We start from the raw sequence: 9,018 nt of genomic DNA, 5'->3' as shown, positions 1-9,018 counted from the left end.
ACTGTTAATTAAGGGATAGTTAATGCTTATTAAGCATTAACTAAACTTAATTAAGGGTTAGTTAATGCTTATTAAGCATTAACTAAACCTTAATTAATGTACCCTTATTGTAAAGTGTTACCGTCCCGCCCTCCTCCACTTCAGTTGGTCAAGTTCCCGCCTCAACACCTGTCACTCATCTTGATGATCTGTCTGATGGACTCTGTTAATCTAGCAGCACTAGCTTACTGTGTAGAAAACCCAGCTAACATGCTAACATCCTTCTCAGCCCTTTCTTCTCCTTCAGATGGAAAATCAACGCTGTGTTTTTCATTGTCATTCTCATTTAGCTTTGCTGGTCTTTGTTTTCTTACTGCTTGCCTCCATTGTTGTTGTTGCTGTGACTTCCTGCTCTGTAGCCGCCAGCCTCGCCTTAGCTGATTATCAAGTCCAAGAACGCCAAGATCTATTCTTGTGTCCTCGTGGAGAAAGTTCTTCCCAAGTCGTCTTGAGGAGAACGATCTTCTCATGAAAGTGAACAGAGACGCTTCCTTACAGCTTGAGATGGACTGTGTGCTTGATGTTGCGTGTTTGATTCATTAAGACACACAGCTGCTCATTTTCCCTCCTGTTACAACCGGCTCTGTACTGCAGACTGCAGCGCTGCCCGGACGTGATGCGTCCTCCTCCCAATGAATCTTGGGGCTTTTCAATTCATTCTTGTCAAATCTCCATCTGATGCAAGTCAAGTAAACTTCCTGGATCTTTATCCGTTCTCCGTCCTTTTGTTCTTTTGTTTTGGAATCGTGCTTCGGCGATTTGATATTTCGCAAAATGTGTCATGGAGGACACAAGAATGCATCTTGACACCCTTGATAGCCGCGGTCCAGCTGACCACTGGCCCCGCCCACCTGACACGCCCCACAGGAAATCGTACACGCCTCAAAACATCCCTGAACATCATTGAAAAGCCAGTTTCAGGCAAAAGGAGGATTTAGGCAGGAACACACAGACTGATGATGTAGAATACATATTTATTGCTATTTTAATGTAAATAACTGGCATATTGCAGCTTTACGAGTGTCCAGATGGCGGATGCTGTTTTAAGAACCGCTTGATTGGCAGGTCTGACAGGCCAGTAACAAGCTGATCCATTAATCATCGCTCCTAAGTGGCGGCGTGACACTGAGAATGGGTCAAACGGGGTTAGAGCAACTTGAGATGAGGTTTGGACTTTCAGAGCGCTCCCCACGCTGCTGCGAGGCGCTCAGGTCGCCGCCCGGGGGACAGTCCCGACTCTGAAGGTTTCTGTAGGTTTTTGTTCCGTTTATTCATTCTGTGAAAGAGCGGCAGGCCTCGACAGTCACTTGGTCACTTCTCATTTGCATCAGTGACCCAAAAGCAATGGACTTGAACCCTTTAAATTGAGTTTAAAATAGATTTGTCAGATTGAGTATTATGTATTTTGACTTTAATTGCCAATCCTTAAAAGCAAGCATATTTATTTAGTCCAAAAAAAAAAAGAAACAAAATCCATTTGACTTAAGTTGAAGTTGAAGATGTTTCCCCACTCATCCCAGAGGCTTCTTCATGTTTATTTAGTCCCCAAAGAAAATAAATAAATAGAAACTAAATTTGTTTTCTATTTTTTGGGGGGAGACATCTTAATACCTGGATGGCTGAAATGAATCTGAAATCATTTGTTTAGGTGTCAGTAACACTGATACTGCCAGACAGAAGCTGTAGACTAGCTTGGTACTCTCAACAAGTAGCCATAAGTTTCTATTTCTTGCTTTTACTGTGTTTTAGCAACACACACACACACACACACACTCACACACACACACACACACGGACAGGCGCATACCTCCAGCCGAGGTGGTGTAATGGCATATGAGGGATACACACTACTTGTGCAGCTTGTGCCACAGTGAAAACCATTTTTAGTCCGTCACGTCACTCTGCTCCACTGGGGTTTCATTGACTATGCAGAGGCTTGTGTGTGTGTGTGTGTGTCTGTGTGTGTGTGTGTGTGTGTGTGTGTCTGTGTGTGTGTCTGTGTTTCACTTTACTGCTGAGCAAATTCTGCAGTGTAATTTTAGCATGTTTAGAGTGAATTGCGCTTACCTCAGATCAGATCCTGTGGTATTGAGGATACCACAACATTATTCTGCCTTATTTGGACTGGAGGAGAAGCTGCCTGCCCACACACTCGTCAACAAAGCTGCCATTTCAACACTGTGTGCAATAAAGAAAACATTCAGCTGGCAGATACACGCAGACATCACACTTGATTTGTACATTTTTTAGGACAAATGGCAATTCAAAGTCCCAAATGGTTGTATTTTCTCAGTTGACAGTTGAGGGTTTTGCTGCGGACGAGGTCATGTTAGGTGTTGATGGTAAAAAATGTCCCTGCTAGGGTTCGACTGATATGGGTTTTGAAAGCCGATACCGATACTGATATTGTTGGATTGAAATTTCAGTGGATGATATATTGTGTCGATATTCATTCTTTAAATTCAGATATTTTCATGCCAAAATAATAAAAAAGATTCAAGTATTCAGTGTTTTCTCGCAGGATTTTATTCTTGTCGGGGTGGAAAAGCCTCTGAAACAACATTGAGACCTTCATGGGACACTAAAACTCTCCATTGAATCTGTGGAATCTGATCAAAATGTCTCAATAGAATAAATTCAAGTTCCCAGGTCTTCCCGTAGACAACTAGCGTAGTATTGATCAATTCTACAATTAATATGTAATCAATCCTATCCATCATATCAGAGCTGGACGACACTGACTAATATCCAATTTTTAATCAAAGGCCAATATCAGCCTGATATATCAGCAAAGCGATATATCGGTCAAACCCTACAATGGTTGGAATTATAACTGCAGGATCTATGTACAAGGCCATAGTGTGTGTGTGTGTGTGTGGGCCTAAGAGAATAATTTTTCGCACGCCTGCTATTTATACCTTGTTTTCTCAGAACTGACCATCAGCAAACAGCTCCAGTAGCACCACGAGGAAGTGTTTATATGTGTGTGTGTGTGTGTGTGTGTGTGTGTGTATGTGTGTGTATGTGTGTGTATGTGTGTGATTGCACATTTATAAGTACCAGAGAACAGTTTCTGCAGTTAAGTAGTTTCCATATTTTCCATGTTCTTTTGTGCTCATTGTGTGTATGTGCACAGCCGCTACACTCTTATTCTACTTCTACTCTCTCTCTCTCTCTCTCTCTCTCTGTCTAATCTGATCTTTTCTTTTCCCCCCAGATTGATGCAAATTCATGAAAACACAACATTGCATTATTGGAAAAGGCAGAAAGAAAGGAAGCAAGAAAGAAAGAGTAAAAAACAAACAAACCCCTGACCATTACCTTATGCAGACTGGGAAAGTGTCCCAGCATGTTGTGACTTGTCCTCAGTGGGTTTATATTGTAGTTTTAAGAATTGTGTTCATTCAACACTTTTTGAGCTTGGAATTATAAGCTTCTATCTGCAGTTTACTTCTGAGATTTTGAGCATCAAAGATTTGATATCCCAACTGTCCAAACTTATAATTTTGCTAATTGATTAATCATTGTAGTCATTTATCAAGTAAAAACACCAAACATTTTCTGGTTACAGCTTCGAAAATGCTAAGATTTGCTGCTTTTCTCAGTTTCATATCATTCTAAAATAAATACTTTGTGTTGTGTGGCTGCTGGTCAGACTCAGTAAGACATTTTAAGAATCACTCTGGGCTCAGGGAACTTGTGATGGGCATTTGTCATTATTTTTGACACTTTATAGACTAAATGATCAATCGATTAATCAAAAAACAATTATCAATAGATTGATAATGAAAGTAATCGTTAGTTGCAGCCCTAACTTTCTATATTTTTTAATATTTAACCCCAAAAGGTTCTTAAAAAAAACCAAAATAACACCACATAAGCATAAAGTAACATTCAAAGATCATGAATATGTGGATAACTCAATTTTGATTAAAAAAAAATAAAAGACAGTCCAAGCTCAAAAAGCAGTGCTGCACGGCCCTCTGCTGGATTCCCATGAAAGCACACTATCCTCTGTCCTCTACACACACACACACACACACACACACACACACACAACACTTTCAAACTCTGGCTGAACTTTTGGCTCAGTCAGCTGTAAACCACTTACATGCGGTTTCAGATGTTGTCATCACTCTGCTTGCGTCCCATTCCTGTCTCCTTCACTGCAGCTATTAACAACAAGAAATAAAATATGTGAGGAGGTTGGACCACCCAACCACCCACTCCCCTTACTGTCCCAACTGTATGCTGAAAAAAACCACAACATACCTATAGGGAGGAGGATTCTCCAAGTAGAAATAGTTTAAATCCGGCATGCAGTATGCCACTTAAGTAAAATTATTCCTGAATTTGCTGTCAAGTGTGTTTCCACAGGAGCTCGTACTGTATTTCACTACTTGAGAGCAAACTGCCCCTTATTGAAACACCACAACAGGCTTTGTTGACATAGTGTTTTATTGGATTGAAGATTGAATGACGATACACTCTGAAATTGAATTGTCTGAACACTTTATTCAAAAACTGGCAGTATGTAATTTTAGGTAAGAAAATAGTCTACATTTGTAATGACAGTAACACCCAGAGCTGCATTTTGATTAATGATGGGCTATGAAAGTTGTAAAAAGCTTCAAGCCAAACCCTGTATATAGAGGCTTTGCTGTTGCATCTCAAATCTCTTAGTAATCACATCTGGTCTGTTGGAGGATTGGCTGGATAATGGTTACATATGGAGAACCAGGTTAGAAACAGAGCAGCTGATGCAGCGTTGTGGTGTGGCTGTAGACCCATTCAGTAACGTTCTCAGTAAAAGTGAATAGTGTGATAAGGTGGATTTGATTCTAAATGTAGGTTACTGTGACACAGTAAACTGTCTTGTCTTTAGCCCTAGTCTAGGGTGACCATATTTTCAAACCCCCAAACCGGGACCCTTAAGTGTACCGCACGTTCATGCACGCGCACATGTATGCACTTATGCACGCACCATAGGCATTTTCATCAGGATGGGGGACAATTATTTCAGCGCTTAGCACACCTAGTGACTGCACCTTTCAACACCATGGACAGCGCCTCAGCAAACACCAAAACATAGTTTATTTGAAAACTGTATAATAACACCAGTAAACACAAAACACAAGGATTGCACTGGTGTAATATAACATATTTATTGATTGTCAGATACCTTTCAAAACTGCCAGTTTCATTCATCACTGTCACCGGCGTTTGCCCCGCTGAAGTAGGTCGCAACAGTGCTACTAGCTACTAGCTTGTAGCCACCGCTAGTCTCTACTCAGTTGTTTCCAGTTTGTTAGCTAGATAACTAGCTAGCAAGCAACTGGCTATTTAGCAGCTAGTTATTTAGCAAAGCAGCTAATATAATTTCACAGTGTGCAGCTACTGTCCACTTCTAGCTACTAGCCACATAACGTTAGCTAGTGTGCAAGTCAGATGTGTTAACAAGACAGTGATGGTTAGCTGACCAGATGCTATATCTAACAATGTAATTTTATCTTAAACACAAAATCAAGTCAACTGTTCACAGCCACACTGTTGCCCAAGAGCTGAGGACCTCCAATATGGCCGCCAGAGAGCCTGTCATGAAGCCTAGTTTAATACATCCATGCATGAAGCCCTCTATACATTGTTGATTGATTGTAGCTTTAATGACCACAGTCTTCCACTGACCCTAGTACAGCCTATATTGCCCTCCATGACATTATTTCAGCATGTTGTGTGTGTTGGAAAGTGGGCTACAGATCATCATGAGTGACAACCTCAACCTGTCCGTTAAGCTTGAGCTCTGCTGTTTCCCAGTCAAAAATGTTTCCCCTTGGCACCCGCCTCCCATTATACAAGTCTTGGATGGTGCCGGACGAGAGGACCGAGTCCCACATGTTGACATCGCTGATCTCCCCAATAAAACTCTGCTTGGCGTCAAAACTGCCCAGGAAGTTGTCTGGGTCTTGTCCAAGGATGACCTTGCCTCCCGGCCGCACCTGGTGGCCCTTCTTGTAGATCTTCCTCAGGCTCCTCCTCCCGTCCATGTAGAGCGCGGCCGCACCTGAGCGGGAGTCCCAGGTCACACACAGGTGGGTTTCAAGAGCGCCGAGTTCAGGGACTTGGAAGAAAACACCGTCTCCGCTCAGGTAGAAGGACAATCTGAAGGTTTTATCACACACGCACACACAGACACACACACACACACACACACACACAATCTGTTTCACAAGGATACTGAAAAGAATCCTTCACATTATGTTCATCTAATTTCAGTGAGCTTTGATGTTTTGGCTCCAATGGCTGTGATTTGTCGGCTTTAATTTAATTTCAGGTTTTTGTTTATTTATATTATTGCACAGAAAGAAGTTTTGATCACGTGTTAAATGACTTAAATGACTAAATGTTCCCTATATTTTTTTTTTTACTTTTGTCTAAAGAGGTGTAGTTCTTTAAATGTACCTTTTGTACCAATTTACCTCTTATACCAATTAAAGGCAGACACTCTGGACTTCAGCCTCATAGTCATTATGTGATTTCTCAACTGAAGCAATATTAGTAGGCCTATTAGATTTAGACAGATTTGGTTTGCCAATACATTGGGACAATACTGGCAAATGTCTTATTAAAATGGGATATCAACCAGTTGGTCGGTGTCGTCCACCTCTGATATGATGGATATGACACAGTTTGATTGATTACGTATTAATTGTAGAATTGATCAATACTACACTGACTGTCTATGGGAAGACCTTAACCTGAACTGATTCTAATGAGACATTTTGATCAGATTCCTCTCAAGTATGTATGATTTATTGTTATGATTATTATTTTTCAGAGGTGGGGACTCGAGTCACAGTTTTAATTGCTTTAGGCTTGACTTGATGCATGAAGAGAAGACTTGAGACTTGACTTGTACTTTGATGACTTGAAAAGGTTTCTAAAGTCTTGACTTGAGATCTTGTGTTTGTGTAAATGACTTAGATTGAAAGTGATGAGATTTGTTCCAGCAGACGACTGAATTTAAATTCTGTTTTCTGAATTTCTGAAGTTGAAACCGATTATAGAAATCAAACTCATGATGCTCTTACCAAGTTTTTATCCTATTAAAACCATATTGCATTGAAAAGTCCTAGATATTTAGTTTTCTTTAAGATATTAAATTGATACTGGACTCTTGATTTGTTCTGACTTGACTTGCTGTTCTACATTTAGACTTGAGACTTGACATTAATGACATGGACTTGACTTGGACTTGACTTGTTAATCTACATTTAGACTTGAGACTTTTTTTTTTGGCATGAAACAAGTCAAATTTAAAGATGTAGAATATTGGCACAAAATATTGTCCAACAGCAGCTTTAGTCCAAAGTAGCAGTATCTGTGTTGGCCTTCAAAAACCCATATCAGTCAACCCTAAATAGTATGGTGGAGTATTAGTGTAGTATACGTTTTAATTTAATTGATGTTTGTCCAGTCACCACCTTGTCTTTCTTACTCCTGCCTGTATAAAGCTTATAGGTGGACGTCACAACAGCACGTCAGACAGTAGACTGTATGGGACTACCTGCCGTCCAGCTCGCGCCACACATTCAGCTCATCAAAGTCTCCCGTCCGGTAAGCGAAGAGGATGACCTCACGCTCGCCACTCAGCTCCGTGGCGACACGCATACACAGAGTGAACGCCCTCAGAGACAAAGGCTTCTTGGGCACCATCTCCACATAGCTGTTGGCCGTCTCTGTGGGGAAGATCAGGGATTTTCCCACCAAATACCCTGAAAGATGAAGGAAAAGATAAATAATAAAGATCACAAAGTTACAAAGCGCTTTACAAAAAAAACAAAAGCAAAAAAACAACAGATTAAATAGCAGCAAAAGCAATGAAAGCAAGGTAAGAAAAATGGAACCAAGGCAATAAACATAAAAGGTCACCCAGCTGTTAGGAAACAGAATGTGAATTGAATTGGAATGACAGGAAACATAATTAAATTCGATAAAATTCCACTTCTACAAGAGTTTGTCTCGACTCGCTAAACATTATAAATCAAAACATTAAGAATCAAACAAAACAGTTAAACAAATCAAATACATCCAATCATAATGTATGGATTACGAGTATGTTATACATCAAACACCACCTGAAAGGTTCCTTTAACATTTTATGATATTCAGTATTGATAATATGTAACACTACCTGTAATCTCAGATGTGTGGTAAGAAAAAACTGAAAAACATGGAATTTCACAGAATTTCATTGAATTAAATTCAACTTCCCGAAACTCCAATTCAATTCCAGTTCTGTTTCCTGTAGGTTTTTTCAAATTCCAAATCCTCAGGAATTGGTGAGTTAATTTCACAGTGTTGATTAATTAAAGGGGCAATACGTACGGTTTTTCCTGCCCCATAACACAAAATGGAGGCTGTGTAGGAGGAGATAAGTTCTGTCCGTGTTGTTGCAGTTCTTACTTGTTGCCAGTAAAGTTCAATAAAGGTCATAGATTACTTAATGAGTAACTAAACCCCAAACCCAAAGATCAGCCAATAGCAGATGGCAATTTCAGTAGCATGCTTTTTACCATTAGATGTCAGGCTTTACACAGATTTGGGTTTGGGGTTTAGTTCCTCTTTAATGCCTCTTTAAATGTTCATATAACAATGTGATATTTTCTTGATGCCTGTAGGGAAATTCTCTTTTCTCAGAGCCGCTACAGAGCAGCAGCCTGGAGCTGGGAGGGAATCTGTGTCTTGCTCAAGGACATTTAAATGTTATGTCTCCACCAATCCAGCTGAATGCATTTTCCTCTATACCTTTGTCTACATATTCTTACATTTAAATATGTGTTCTGTCCTCAGCAGTCTAAGGCGCCTACCATGTAATCACAAAGTCCTGAGTTTGAATCCGGCCCAGGACCTTTGTCACATGTCATCCCCCTCTCTCTTTCCCAATGTTTCCACTTTCACCTCTCAAATAAAGGCAAAAAT

General features: G+C 40.3%; 1 pseudogene; it reads right to left on the bottom strand.

Annotated features, from left to right (window-relative positions):
• Positions 1-5,789: 5,789 nt before the first annotated feature.
• On the bottom strand, positions 5,790-7,812 carry LOC139907778 (C-reactive protein pseudogene; annotated as a pseudogene).
• Positions 7,813-9,018: the final 1,206 nt, after the last annotated feature.

Source organism: Centroberyx gerrardi, chromosome 7 (genome assembly GCF_048128805.1).
Source record: "Centroberyx gerrardi isolate f3 chromosome 7, fCenGer3.hap1.cur.20231027, whole genome shotgun sequence".
In the NCBI taxonomy this organism is placed as follows: domain Eukaryota; kingdom Metazoa; phylum Chordata; class Actinopteri; order Beryciformes; family Berycidae; genus Centroberyx; species Centroberyx gerrardi.
The sequence above is the reverse complement of the archived record's forward strand: the minus strand, read 5'-3'. Positions and strand labels throughout refer to the sequence as shown.